Here is a 14,748-nt window from a genome sequence, read left to right as displayed (position 1 = left end):
AGCAGATCAGCAGTTTGTGAAGCACTGGGACCAGTAACATGTGCCATGTTGCTCTGTTTGAGCATTGATTTGCTGACATTTTATTATTTTATTAACCTTTATTTAACCAGGAAGATGAAGCTGACATGTGATTGACAAATGAAATGAACACTGAAATATTTGTGTTACACCCTGAACAAGTATACCTCATAAAGTGGCCAGTGAATGTATATAAGCAGTTGGACCAATTTCAGTTCATAGTAATATTCAGAAAAGATGCAAAAGAAGAAGAAGACAAAAGAAAAGAGCACAGTGACAATATTTAAAGCTCTGTGGTTATAAAACTGGGGTTTCATTACTTCACTCAGAGTTTCAGTAGACGTAAACTGTGTTTGATTTGTGTTTTGATTTCCAGGAAATGAAAGTAAATGATTTTACTGACAAATGCATCTTTTCAATGATTTAGACACAAACGAGGCCCACACTTCAGCAGACAAATCTTTTTCCGTTTATCTGCCCGGTGTTGTGATCATCTTTATAACTGGAGTTATCGTGGGATTTATCTACTGGAGGAAAAGTAATGGGTGAGACTATTTTTGCTGCAGTAATTCAAAGATGATATAGATGTAGAGAAAGTAAAAGGAAACATCACATTTCAGTAAATGAGAATTCGGTGTATGTTAAACATCATGTCTAGAATGAACACTTTTTATCCTTCCAAAAATAATTATCATTATTAAGAGAGAAGATAATATAAATGTAGATGTTCTTACTTGATTTTTCTCTGTTTGAATGTGAATAGTGTTACACTAATGCTGACATCCTTTCTTATCAACGTGGCTGCTTAAGGTCAGGAACATCTGGAGTGTCTTTACCTGAAAATCCCAACGGTTTGGTGAGCAATTTATTGCTACGATCTACAGCAGCTAGTTAAAAGTTTGCCAGTAAACATAAAACATGTACATTTATGTTTTAGGATGTTACTTATATAGATAATTACAGATTAGTGTTATAATACTATTAGTGCCAACTTCAGTGTCCTTTATTTTGTGAAGAAGCTCTTACAGAAATGAGCAGAAACATTAAATAATCCAGGCAACAGATGGAGAGATTTAAAGATCAATAGAGTGTGTGGGTAGACCGGGTTGAACTTGATTAATACCTAAAATATTTCACTTTTCTAAAGGATGACGATGAGCCAGATCAGCCCTATACAAACCTTCAGCAGCCATCGAGTGATTCCTACCAGACTATCATCTCAGTGAACCATCAACACGACAACAAGACACGCTCAGCAAGAAGCACAGGAACTGTGGGAGTGGATAATAAAGCTCTATGAAACATTTTAAAGTATATAACACTTTAGGTGACATACTAATATAATAATATTCATATATTATAATAAACGTCCATCTTTTCACACTGGATAGTTGTTTCCCAGTAATGGAGACCATTCAGTCATAATACTCCAACTCAGGCTCTCAGATTTAATACAATACAAACACAATAAACTGTGGCAAACATGACTCTTTGTATCAGACTAGTTTTGTTTTTGAACAAACATCTCATCATAATTTGAACACAATGTCCATCCAGATAAACAGAGAGATCAGTCTGGCTTAAACAATGTTGGTGGTTTACCTTCTACTGTCCTTCCACTTTTATGCACTTCTATTTTAGACATAGTAAAAGTTTCAGTGTAGACACAAGAGGTGAAATAAGGAGGGTGCAAGTCTTCCTGCTTTCACTATAGTCTACCTCACACTGTCAGCCACAGTTACTTCCTCACCAGCATGACTGCACGGAAACTCTGCTTTCTCCTGCTTCTGCTTGTGGTTTTTAGCAGTGAAGGTAAATATATATAATTAAAAAAGAAAAGCTGTAAAGCCAGGTGTTTAAGAAGAAAGCTTTAGTTAGGTTAGTGAAATAATATATGTGATTGATTTTCCCACAACAACAAATATATAGAAACTATAATCCCGATTTTGTTTCATTTTAACTGGAACAATTTATAGAGACTCTTGTGAAGACAATTGGAAAGAAACCAGATTCCACTCAAATATGCAGCAAAACAACTCTGAATATTACTGTGATGATACTGTGTGAGATCAGCACAGAGAGGAGCCGAGGAGAACAGCGTCGTCTGCTCTATCGTTACGACCGAGGCTTTATTCATGGCTGTGACTCCAGGTTCACACTGATCAAAGAAAATGAGACTGTGTTTCTCCACCTGCTCAACTTAACATCTGAAGACAGTGGGAACTACACCTGTGAGTGTGGATTTCGTGGTGGATTGTATGTTCTCCATCTCAGTGTGACTGTGAGAGGTAAAAACATTTTCTATTTATACCCACACCGCAGATTCAAGGTGGATGTTTGGAACTGCGTTAACACTTTCTTTTCTGTCATACATGGTTTGAGGTCGTCATTCCCGCCTGCAGCGGATTAATGAAAGGTTTCAGTCAGGAGATGAACATCTGGAATGTTTTTAAGCTCTTCTTCTGGCTAATTTGTTTAAAATTTCATTATAAAACTGCTCCAATCCCAACTTTGGTGTTATTTCATCAGTGAAATGTTTGAATGATGCAATTGTAACTCTAATGTAATGAAAAGATAAACATGTTTTCCACTTTAATATAACAGGTTAATGCAAATTTCGTGACTTTTCATGTTTTCAAAATGAAGTTTTTTTGTGTGTGTGGCAACATTCAACAGACGATGGAGATTCTTCTGGCATGAAGTTCATGGCTACAGTTCCCATCATTTCTGCTGCTGCTTCACTCATCAGTGTGGCTGTGATAACCTGTGGTTACAGCCTGAGGAGAAATCCTCGCAGGTGAAAACTTTTACTGACGCACTTAAACTCATGAAATGACCCTTTGAAATCACTTGAGCACATTACTGCATACAGCAGCCACTGTGGTGTTCAAAGTATCTCATAGGTTCTTTTAAAACACCACACATTAGTTGTAGACATAGCTAGTCTTGTTTTTGAGGTATTTTTCACCCCATGACCTCTGATGTTTTTATCCTAACAGAGAAAACAGATCAGGTCTAACTAACTTAACAGGATCTGAAACTCGCCAGATGTTTGTGAGTTTTCCATAGTTCTGTTTTACACTTAATTGTGCCGAGGCTGCAGTGCATTATGTCTGTGTTTTAAGCTGCACTTTAATTAAATGTAAATGACAGTGTAAATTGTTGTTTAGGACAAAGAGGACCGCTACATGAGCCTTCATCGGCAAAACATCGATGTCTACCAAACTATCTCCTCCGGTCGCCTTCATCATGATGCTGAGGCCACTGCATGTCACAGTCATGTACAATAATAATCAGAGATGGAGTTTTTACCCTGACTACGTGATCTATAAAACTATGATGCTAGACATGCTATCTATAAAAGACACTGACATTTTAACTTGCCAGCATCATGTGTACTGTTAGTTTGTTTTGCACTGAAAAAAGAGAAAAATATTAACGTCCAGTAAAACTTGTAATTATGTTGTGAATGAATTGCCTTAATTCATGGCTTTTAACACCATTTAATTTCTGTTTTTTATTTGGTTTGAACGTTGAAAATCCTGCCACTTGGCTCTGTGGCCTCTGCCACCATTATGGTTTTTGCTATACTGGTCCACTTGATAGTCATATTTGATGATGATTTTACTTTATTTTGAGTCATTAGAATCAGAACGGGGGTCAGGAAAGAAGAAAAAAGATAAGCTGGGGAGAAAGTTAACAGAAGAAGAGGGAAAAATAGAGAAGAAGAGAAATAGATGGAGAGGAAGAGAGAAAAAATACTGAAAATCTATTTCATCATCTGCTGAAAAACACAAGGAAAAACCAACACAGTGGGGAACCCACAGCAACAACCAATAATATGCAGTAAGTAGGCTAGTAAGTAGTAGTAAATAATAGATATTAAATGTTACTGAGCAGTAAATGGGCCCAGAGGGCCGAGACCTGAGGGCACCCCACCCGCAGCACAGGCCCAACAGAGCCAGGGGGCCGGGCCCCACCGAGCAGCCGCCCAGAGTGAGCCACTAAACACAGAGAACCACTAATGCACTGTGGGTGGGGGCACCAGCTACTGGCAGGAAGTGTGGTGGGGGGAAATAATACGTGACTATTTTTATGTGGAGTGGAATTAAACTGCCATAGAATATGCTTGTGGTGGATTTGACTCAACACAAGCGTATTGTCAAAGTGTTCTTTGGCATGCATCGAGACAGTTTCTCAGATACTGAAGTGACTTGAGCAGAGCCAGTTAAAGCCTACTGTGCTTGAGTGGGCAGCTCAAGTTTCCACGTGGAAGGTTTAGTGAGACAAAGACAGGAAGTTAAAGCTGCTGACTAATAATCTGCAGGTTCCTGATTTGAGTCTCTGTTAAGAGGATGGTGTCTCTGAGATAATTGCTTTTGTGCATCGATAAATAAACAGGGAAATAAATGAATAGAAAAAAGCATCCGAGCGGATGTGCACCGATGGTGTGCCCACTGGTCTTAAAGTGCCTTTGCGCCCCTTACCATTTATGGAGGTCCCATTTGGGCACATTGGCATGGACCTATAGTGTACATGGATATTGCTTTGTATTAGTTCTGGTATATTATACAACACAATAACATGATGCAGTGCTGCTGTGCACCATTTCTGCAAAGAGTGTGGTGCAAGCAAGGAAGATAAGATAACTCTTGCACAGTCATACCTAGTGCAATAATACAACAAAACTGGAAACTGTCCCACCATAACACAATCATTTAGATACAATATTGGACTTTGTTTACATGTAACTGCACAAATAGAATTTAGAAATGTAATTATTGACAAGAGTGAACAACCACTTATAATGTAATCTACAGCTGTGACCAAACAGCTAGATAGAGAATCAGAAGTGTTGTGTTTTCTACAAAGTTTGCTGTTTCAGTGAGAGTCATATGTCATATCATTTCAAACAGTGGCGATCCAGAAATGTTGTACAAACGAGTAAGACTAACTATAGACTTTAGCCAAAGTTGTTAAGTTAGCTAAAGAGTTGGGATTGTGTGTAAGGCATAAATAAACCTAAAATGCAATGTTTTGGACGTTCTTTGGCACATTTCCCTACTGTAGGGGTCTCTGCAAGCATACGGGGCTCTGAGAGGGAACAGGATGACAACGAGGAATTCTACTGGAAACAGTCGATCATGTCTGTCAAAGCTGAATTCAGGGCAAACTAGGCTAAATTAGTGTTTTTAGCTAACAGCTACAGTAAGCATAAAAGTGACTGTTGGGCTATTATTTGTTAACTGGGGCGATTTTAGCCCATTTTTGGGGTGCTTTGGTTCATTTTTTGGTGCTTTGGTTCATTTTTGGGGTGCTTTGGTTCATTTTTGGGGTGCTTTGGTTCATTTTTGGGGTGCTTCAGCACTTACTTACTTTTTTTGGACAATATTTCCTGTTTGTGTGACACACTACTAAAAATATAAAAGGCAGAACTTGGTTGAGAGGTAACATTTTAACAACAAAAGTATCCATAATATTTTTTAATATTTTGTAATAATTTATTTGTAATAATTTATTCTGTTTCAGGAGTGTTTTTATGCATCTGTATTATATTATACAAACACATTAAAAGTGAATCTCTGTCCAAAATATGCACTCAGTTTACTTCTTACTCACTATGAGCATCATTCATTATTCTCCTCCAGTAATTAAGGTTAGGATATGTATTTTTTTTATTCCAATCCATTCTTCTTTGGCAGCATTTAAATAACCTTGATCAGAATTGATGGTTTTGTTACAGACTTTTCAAAAAAGTGTTTTGCTTTTCTTTCACAAATGTGGGATTAAATTGTTAAAAAGTACAAAACAGTGATGTCATGTTTTGTGACGAGGACCCAGGCACAGAGAGACTTGATGGATTTAATAATCTTTTGATTTAATAAAGAAATTTGCAGACTTGCACAGAGATGGTAAAATTATGATGACTGATAAAGGAGGCGAAGACAACAGACGATGAGGACAGGGAGGATGCAGGGACAGAGACGGGGAAGAAGTCTCATTGTGACGAGTAAAGTGTATCTTGGCTGGCTGGGCAGCTCTCTGGGTGCTCAGCCCCCCGAAGCTCTGATCCTAGAATCCTCCCTGAATTGTGTTAATACAGTATGTCAACATGAAAGCATAACTGTACAGGGTGGGCCAGTTATATGGATACACCGTAATAACATAGGAATGGTTGGTGATGTTAAAGTCCTGTTTGTGGCACATTAGTATATGTGAGGGGGCAAACTCCTCAAGTTCGGTGGTGACCATGGTGGCCATTTAGAAGTCGGCCATCTGATACCAAACAAGGCAAAGTAAATAATTTTTAAAAGTGAATGTAGAGGAAACATCAAAAGTTGTCACGGCTGGGGCAGCAGTCGTGTGGTGGAGTGAATGAGGACTAAGATGCAGACGGCGGTGGAGATGCGAGTGGAGATTTATTTACAGTGAAAATAACAAAGGTGAGGGAAGAAGTGAACATCAACCTAAACTGGGACAAACTAACAGACAAAGCAGAAAACATGAGGGCAGCAGGGAAACACAGAGATGACACGAAGAAGGAAGAGAGACGTGGAGAAACACCGATGGACACGGAGACTTTTCACCTGTTCCTTTTGTTTGAAGTGGCCGAACTTGGCCACAGTAGGACGTGGTCTCCCGGTCGCAGCCCGCATGGGGCCGATGCGATGCACTCTATCAAAGGCGATGTTCTTCACCGTGTCCTCCAGCAGCTTCAGGTGGGTTTTGATGAAGTTTTTGCACTCTGAGCCTTCTTCATCACAAGATCCTGGAAGCACTGATCAATGTAATCTTGGAGAGCCTCTAAACTCTCCCCGTTGTTCTCCAGGGTGTTGGAGATGATTTAGACAAATATTGTTAGTTAGAAGACTATTGATAAGTGTATTTGGTAATACTGAAGCTTAAAGGAATTTGTTCAATTCTAAACTACCATTCGCTTTAATTTTACGCCAAAATCTCCGGCGTCTGACGTCAGTTACAACATGAGTCGCTTACCTCTGTCACTCTGAAGTCACATTGAGTTTTCCTCACTGACTGTTTTAGACATGATTGTGGGAGCAACACAAAAAGCAGCTTCAGCTGGAAACACACAGTTTAGTGTCTTTGCTGCTCGCTTTAAGTCACAATAAACAGGAAACTCATTGTGTCTCATGTCAGAATCACTCATATACAGGACAGGAAGAGGCGGAGCTTATTTCCTGCAGGGAGCGGTTAGCAGTCTGTGTCTTTCTCATTTCTGACTCCTAAAGAGCTGAAAAACACAGGCTGTTATTGGCTGGCTGACACTGGGATTAATGTCCTTGAAGCCAGCAGTCTTTAATGTCCAGGTTCAGAACGGGCAGGTGAAAAACAGTCCTTTATGTCCTCTGATGTTCAATAAACTGTCCTGATTACTGAGGGAGCAGAGAAAGTGTCTCCATCACTCACCACAGCTGGATGCTCTGAAATCCTGGAATCCAGCTGTGGAGAGGAGCGCCGGCGGCGTGGACGCAGTTTAGTAATCAGGGAACGGGAGACAGGAGGGAAACACAGCTGGGACCAATTACACACACGAGACAGGAAACAGTAACACAGGACTGTCAAAGTAAAACAGGAAATATAACACAGAGTCCAAAGTAAGGAGACGTGGGACACAGTGAAGACACAGAAACAGAAACCAGAACTATAATCACAAAACAAACTCAGAAACATAAAGAGTGAATCAGCTGATTCAGTGTTTGTGACAAAAACATGGATCCTGGTTAATAACTTTTATTTGTTTGTTTCTGTATTATTTTGTGTATCGTTCTTATGAGCTGTTGTTTTGTCAGTGAAATATTATTTCATTGTTTTAAGCTTTTTGTTGACTTTGAAGTGCTTAAGTTGATATTTTTGAACATTTAATTTGTTCGATTATTGTCGAGTCGATAAAACTGTCAAACGCACAGCTGCTTCCAGCACGGCCGGAGGAGAGGTGGCCGAGCAGACGCACAACACACACAGCTCACAGGTTTGCATTTCTAGATATTGCAGATGTTGCAGAAATTGAGAGTAAAGAACTCAGAGATCCAGCGCTGTCTCCTGCCCCTTATTTATACACCACAACACAACGACAGGCGTAACTCACACAAACGGGTAACATGAGGCTCAGATGCTTTGGACGTGTTCACATATACTGGACACAGAATGATGAAGATGGAGCTGCAGGAAGGAGGAAAAGAGGAAAAACACAGAAAAGATTCACAGATGTGGTGAAAAAGGACACGACAGCTTCTGTTTGGTAGTTTGGTTTTTCTTTATTTGGTAAAGATTCAGAAATAAAGAGAAGATCACATGTTTGAATATTATATTAACGTTCTGTAATTACAACAAGTTGTAAAATCTTTCCAGAGTGAGACAGACACTGTGCAGAGACTGTAGAAGGACAGAGCAGCAGCAGAGCAGTCCAGATACACTGATGATCCTCTGTCAGATCCAGAGGGACACACAGGGCTGATGCTGGACTCTACATTGTGTCTGACAGTGGAGCTGTTCTCAGAGCAGTTCACTCTGCAGCACTGACAGTCATCTGCACTTCATTCCTCTGTCAGTCACTGCTGGATGAAGCTCTCCTCTCCACCTCCCAGTAACATGGCCCAGTCAGAGCGTCTCTACTAGAGATGGCACGATACCACTTTTTTATGTCCGATACCGATATGAATCCAATATAGTGTTTTTTAATCAACAAAACTGTTTTTTAAATATCTTGCTGCATTTTGCAAGTCTGCAAGTTCATACTCAAGTTTAAAACAACAACTACACTAAAGCTATTCTGTTATACCTGTATACATAAAAAATATTTCATAGTTCAGCAATACTGATCAATCTAATAAACATAAACCTACACCATCCTCCCTATTCTGGTATTTTAAAGAGTACTTAGCGTAAATATTAAGCAACCTAACTAATAGGGTTCCAACTCCCAGCAACAACAAAAATAAATAAATAAAAAATAAGGAACCACCCCTCACGCGCCACCTCATGATGCTTAATTGACATAATCAACCTTAATTTGATGCAGTGTGAAAAAAAATGCACAGAAATCAATTATTTTTCAAGAAATATTAAATAGATTCAACATCTTTCTTCAACAAAATTGCAGACTGCACAGATGGTACCTTCCCAAAGGAAAAAGTACTATAGCTTACTAGGGTATATATATTAGACTTAATAGTTACTATATACAGTAATGGACTTCTATTTATTTTGCATCAAATTAAAACTTTGGGTGTCAGATAATTATTTATTAAAAGCTAGACATTTTAAATGAGAATAAGAAAGAAAAGTATGTCTTTGTGCCCCCTTTTCCCTGTTAATGCCCTATCGGCCCCCCTGGCTAAACTTTGCTAGATCCGTCCCTGCACAGTTACCAGCCGTCAGCTGTAGAAAAAGATCCTGGTGTAGAAAGTAATATTAAATAAATTGTAACAACAGCTTATCAAGCTTAAACATGCTGCTGTTGTTCAGCCGCTGGTTTCCTCTTTCTGGTGCAAAGTGGGCCAAAAACAAACAAGTGAGGCGGACTCGCGACAGAAAAGCCGATCAGCTGATTTAAGCAGTTTCTCGATTGAAGTAGCAGCCGGAGAGCGAGAGGCAGTCGCTCGTTAAGCTTAACGTGGGAATGCTTTACAAACATTCAGAGATGGACTTACACACTTGCTTTACTTCTCTCTGGGATAACTTTGTCGGAGATGAAATGCCAGGTTGCTAGCGAAGCTCCAAATGCTATCCAGACCACCGACAGGTCCGGCATGCCACAGCTGCTCTATCACGTGATGCATACTGCTCCGAGTGCTAACGTTCTGAGGTGAGTTACGGCGTGTTGCAAGTTTTGTGAGGTGCTTTCGTGATATTTAATGGATCGGATTACATTTTTTATTTTTCTCCGATATCCGATCCAGTAATTTAGGTCAGTATCGGACCGATACCGATACGTAATATCGGATCGGTCCATCTCTAGTCTCTACACACAAGCTGCTGCTGCTTCAACCTCTCTGGATCATCAGGACACAGCTGCTCCTCTCTCAGCACACACACCGTCCTGTTTACCATCATCACCTCCACCTGCAGAGAGAAGGAGGAAGAGCAGAGGAGATAAACGAGTGTTTCCAGAGACTCTTCATCAGCTGTCAGTCAGTGATGCAGCACATCCAGTATAAAGAGCAGCAGGGACGTCAGTGCTGGGACTGTACTAGGACTCATTGTTGCTTCACTTTTTCTAATCTTTGGATTTTTATTGAAGTTGCTGAAAATGTTTTTCCCTCCTAGTTTGAGTTTGGACTTTCATTCATTAGAAGAACCTTGGTGTGTCCACTCTGAGCTCTGTAGGAACCCCAACAACAAGCCCAACAATCCAGATGGACGGTTCCAGCTGTTAACTGGAGGAATTCCATCCAAACATCTGCTCTCACTAAATTCTTCCTCACCTACAGACTGTGTTCTTCACTGCTTTAAACTTGGAAATCAATGCAGTCATTGGTCTGCGTGCTGCTTTGTTCAGAGAGCTGATTGGCTGTTGACAGTGTTTGATCAGAGCGTGTCAGCCGTTACTATGGTGACCATAAAGGTGAAAAACAGGAAGTGTTTGTGTCCAATCCTGAAGCCTGTCACCGTTCTCCTCTCACAGCTTCACTGAGAAGCTGCAGCTTTACAGGAAACACTGGATCTTTGTTTCATACTGACTGTGTTTAGTACAACACTGCTGACAGCACCACCCACTCACTCCATCACTCTACTTACTCCAGAGTCTCCAGTCTGTAGTCTGGACTCTTCTGAAGATCAGACAGCTGCTTCACATCTGGATCCTTCAGGTTGTTTCCATACAGGTACAGCTCTCTCAGATGGGAGGGGTTGGACTTCAGTGCTGCTGCCAGATAATCACAGCTGATCTTTGACAAACCACAGCTCCACAATCTGTATAAAGAATGAAAGATGTAAGTTTATTAGACAAAGTGCTTGAAATCATTCAGTGTTTCATCATCTGTTCAGAGCTGAAGAAGGTTCAGAATGTAGAAGATTAGAAAATGGAAACTCCAAACAGCTGAAGCCAACAGGAAGCAGCTTCAAACAGGAAACTGTGCAGAGTTTCAGACTATATGTCCTGATGCAGCCAGTTGGATTTTGGAGATTTGAATCTCTGTTCTGTGACTAAGTCCTTGAATCATTTCTTCCAGTTGGTCCAACAAGACAGACTAAGTATTGGACATGTGTTGTGGCTCCATCAGGGGAGCTTCTAAATGTGATGTGATGGCCCCTCTGGGTCTGTCAGGTCACAGCACTGAAGAGAGCTCAAACTGGGCACACAGCTGTTCCAGTCTGGACCAAAGACTCTATACTGGGACTGAGGGACTGCTTTGACTGCACCCACTGGGACTTTTTAAAGGCTCATGTTCTCACTTAGATCATCGATTTCTACTGACATTTCTGGGAAAAATGGGGATTACTTTGCAAACAGGAAGTATTTTCCCCAATAAGCAGCCCTGGATTAGTAAATCACTCCAACATGTTCTCAGGCAGAAGAAGCTGTCTTGTTATGAGGGAGAGAAGAAAAAGATTGAGGCACAGAAACCTGTTGAAAGAGAGATAAAGCAGCTAAAATCAGGTGTAAAAGTAAAGCAGAGGATGAGCTGAATAAAGGACACTCAAGGAGGGCTTGGAAAGGAATGAAGTCCATGGTGGGGATGCAGAACAAGGAGCAAAGATGAATGTGATGCTGAATCAGCAGAAGACTTGGACTCATTTGATTCCAGCTTTGATATCATTGATTTCAATGAAGAGCTTTGTGATTGTAGCAAAGGGCTGGTAGCTCTGAGAGTCCCACTGATGAGGTGTTTGTGTGGAAATCTCTTAGTGGGACCAAAGAGAGAAAAAGCCCTGGTCCTGATGCTGTGGGAGGGAAATGATTGAAGTGTGCTGTGAGGAACTGACTGGGAGATTTTCACACATTTTCCAGTCCTCCTTGGAACAACAGGAAGTTCCCAGCATATGGAAACAAAGGTTAAGTGTCCTATGGCACTCAGTGATGATGGTGCTGTGGCCCCACCACCTCCACCTCTTTGTAAAGGAACTAACTGTAATCTGAAGCTTCAAATGGAACTAAGACTTCCTCCACTAGGTGGCAGTGTCTGATGAGAAAGTGTTAGTGGAGCTGGCCTGGAGTCAGAAACAGGAAGATGCAGGATTTGGGCTGAAATGGGCAAAAGTGGTTAGCACTAGTGCCTTAGAGCAAGAAGGTTGTAGGTTGAAGCTTGTTGGTCAGCTGGGCCTTTCTGTGGAGGTTGGATGTTCTCCCACAGTCCAATGAAATGCTGCTTAGGTTCATTGGTGCTTCTACATTGGCTGTAGGTGTGGATGTGAGGGAGTGCTTCTCTGTCTCTCTGTTGGCCCTGTGATGGACTGCTCACCTGTGCAGGTGGACCACGCCTCTTGCCCTATGACAGCTAGGGCACAGGCTGCAGCCCTGTGAGCCTAAGATGAATAAACAGTTAGCAAAAATGATCCATAGATGGCCTGAAATCCCCCAGTTAGCAGTTTGGTAGATAGCTATGACATGCTAATCCCATCCAGCAGCTGTATTCTACCTGTAAGCTGATCCCTGCTGAGCCAAAGCACTTTTTCATATACAAATTACAACCTTTAATAGAAACCTATTGGTCAGCATCTTATTAGCCTGCTGTTAGCTTCATTCCACAGAAAACTGAGAGAAACTAACAGAGTTGATAAAGAATAAAGAGAAATGTGCTGATTTAAAGCATTTGAAGTGCTTCAGATGATCTCTGTCCACTTCTGTCCACTCATTCATTCATGTAAGCTTTCTAATGCAGCTTTGATCTTCACAGTCTGCTTGATGAAACTCATTCTAAGCCTGAATGTCAGAGTGTTCCTCCTTCTCTTTCCCATCATTCATGCTGGCAGTGGAGGAGATTTGGATGTTGGACTGTGTTTTGGATGATGTGTGTATGTTTGTGTTGGACTGCTGTCTGTAAAGCAAACGCACATTTTGCTTTGGATTTCAGTGTCAGACAGACTTTAAGGTGCAATGAAGAGTTTGAGAGTTTCACAGTGAATTTTCCAGTGGAGGATTTTTCTTCTTCTTTGAAGGTTTGAAATGTGAACATTGTTCTGCTGCAGTCAATGGACTAAACCAGAGAAGAAGAAAACAGACTTTACCATGAAGATCCTCAGTGTGGATCAGTATAATATCAGCCTGATGTCTGCAGTTTAGTGTCAGCACAACTTTCACATCTTATTCATCTCAGCACAACTAAAACATGCTGACTGACCTCAGAGTTTCAAGTTTACATCGTGGACTCTCCAGGAAACCACACAGATGCTTCACTCCTGGATCCTGCAGGTTGCTGTTGGAGCTCAGGTCCAGCTCTCTCAGATGGGAGGGGTTGGACTTCAGTGCTGCTGCCAGATAATCACAGCTGATCTCTGACAAACCACAGCTCCTCAATCTGTATAAAGAATGAAAGATGTAAGTTTATTAGACAAAGTGCTTGAAATCATTCAGTGTTTCATCATCTGTTCAGAGCTGAAGAAGGTTCAGAATGTAGAAGTTTAGAAAATGGAAACTCCAAACAGCTGAAGCCAACAGGAAGCAGCTTCAAACAAACACAACAAGAGAAAAAACTCTGAATGTTTCACATTAAAGTCGTACATTTCTCATAAAAACAGGACAAAGACTTGAAAAAGTCGTGTTTTTCCTTCCAGGAACCACATGGCTTCACTTTTAAAGGTGAAGTGTGACAGAAATGGACATATTTGAAGTCCAACACCTTTTTCCAGTCACATTATTAAAGCAGACAAACTACAAGCTCATTTTCATTCCAACAAGTCATCTTCTGACCTGGACTAACAACACTGGTCTCTATGTGCAGCTGGCTGTGAGACCAGTGCTCAGGGAGCGTCTACAAAGTGCAACACTGAAAGAACATCACACACTCATTTGCTTCCAGCACTTTCACACAAACATCTACTGTCATTATTGTCACCAAACTCTGTGGATCCTTTATTGCAAATTCAAATGGGATCAAATGGTCAGACAAAAGAGGGTTATGAGGAAATATGATGAAATGTTGTGTATTAGCAGCAACTTATTGAATCATTTTCCTCAGAAACCAAACAAAATGATTGACAAACATGTTTTTACAAACTCAGTGTTGGACTTGGATCAGCAGGATAAGCTGATGTTTAAAGGCATTTGAGTCTCGCTGTATGAGAGTCCAGTTCTTACTCAATATTTATGGATGATGTTCTTTCAGTGTTGCACTTTGTAGACGCTCCCTGAGCCTCACAGCCAGCTGCACATGGACCAGCTGACATTACCCAGCATTAGAGGCGGCTGTAAAAAATTCATGTTCCCATTTAAATGGTTTTAATTTGAATAAAACGATGTTGATTCATTCAATCCTGAATCGATGTTTAATATAAATGTATTTTGCCAGAATCTCAGGTTAAAGCTCACAAACTATTTCAACAAGCAGCAAACAGCTAAAACAGTAAATGAGAGCAGCTAAACACACAAAGATGGAAACACAGAGCGTGGATCGTTCACTCGACGGCACGTACACGGACACGCCGTCGGGGCTGAAAGTGGACAGCTCACAGATCCTGAAGCTGCAGGTTTCATCTGTCTCCAACCAAAACTGAGTGAAGCAGCAGCAAAAGAAGATCCAAACTCTGCTTCACGTTTGATCAATATGCTCA

At 40.8% G+C, this 14,748-nt stretch overlaps 1 protein-coding gene across 1 annotated transcript in view; it reads right to left on the bottom strand.

Annotated features, from left to right (window-relative positions):
- Positions 1-14,748, bottom strand: part of LOC146548102 (NACHT, LRR and PYD domains-containing protein 12-like) — a 431,005-nt gene that overhangs the window by 388,071 nt on the left and 28,186 nt on the right. The gene's annotated exons all lie outside the window — the stretch shown is intronic.

This window comes from Mchenga conophoros, linkage group LG23, assembly GCF_057382185.1.
Source record: "Mchenga conophoros isolate Kocher_MC1m ecotype Shallow Benthic linkage group LG23, M_conophoros_male_GT1.1, whole genome shotgun sequence".
Taxonomy (NCBI): Eukaryota; Metazoa; Chordata; class Actinopteri; order Cichliformes; family Cichlidae; genus Mchenga; species Mchenga conophoros.
Note: the sequence above shows the minus strand (reverse complement) of the source record. Positions and strands in the feature narration are given on the sequence as shown.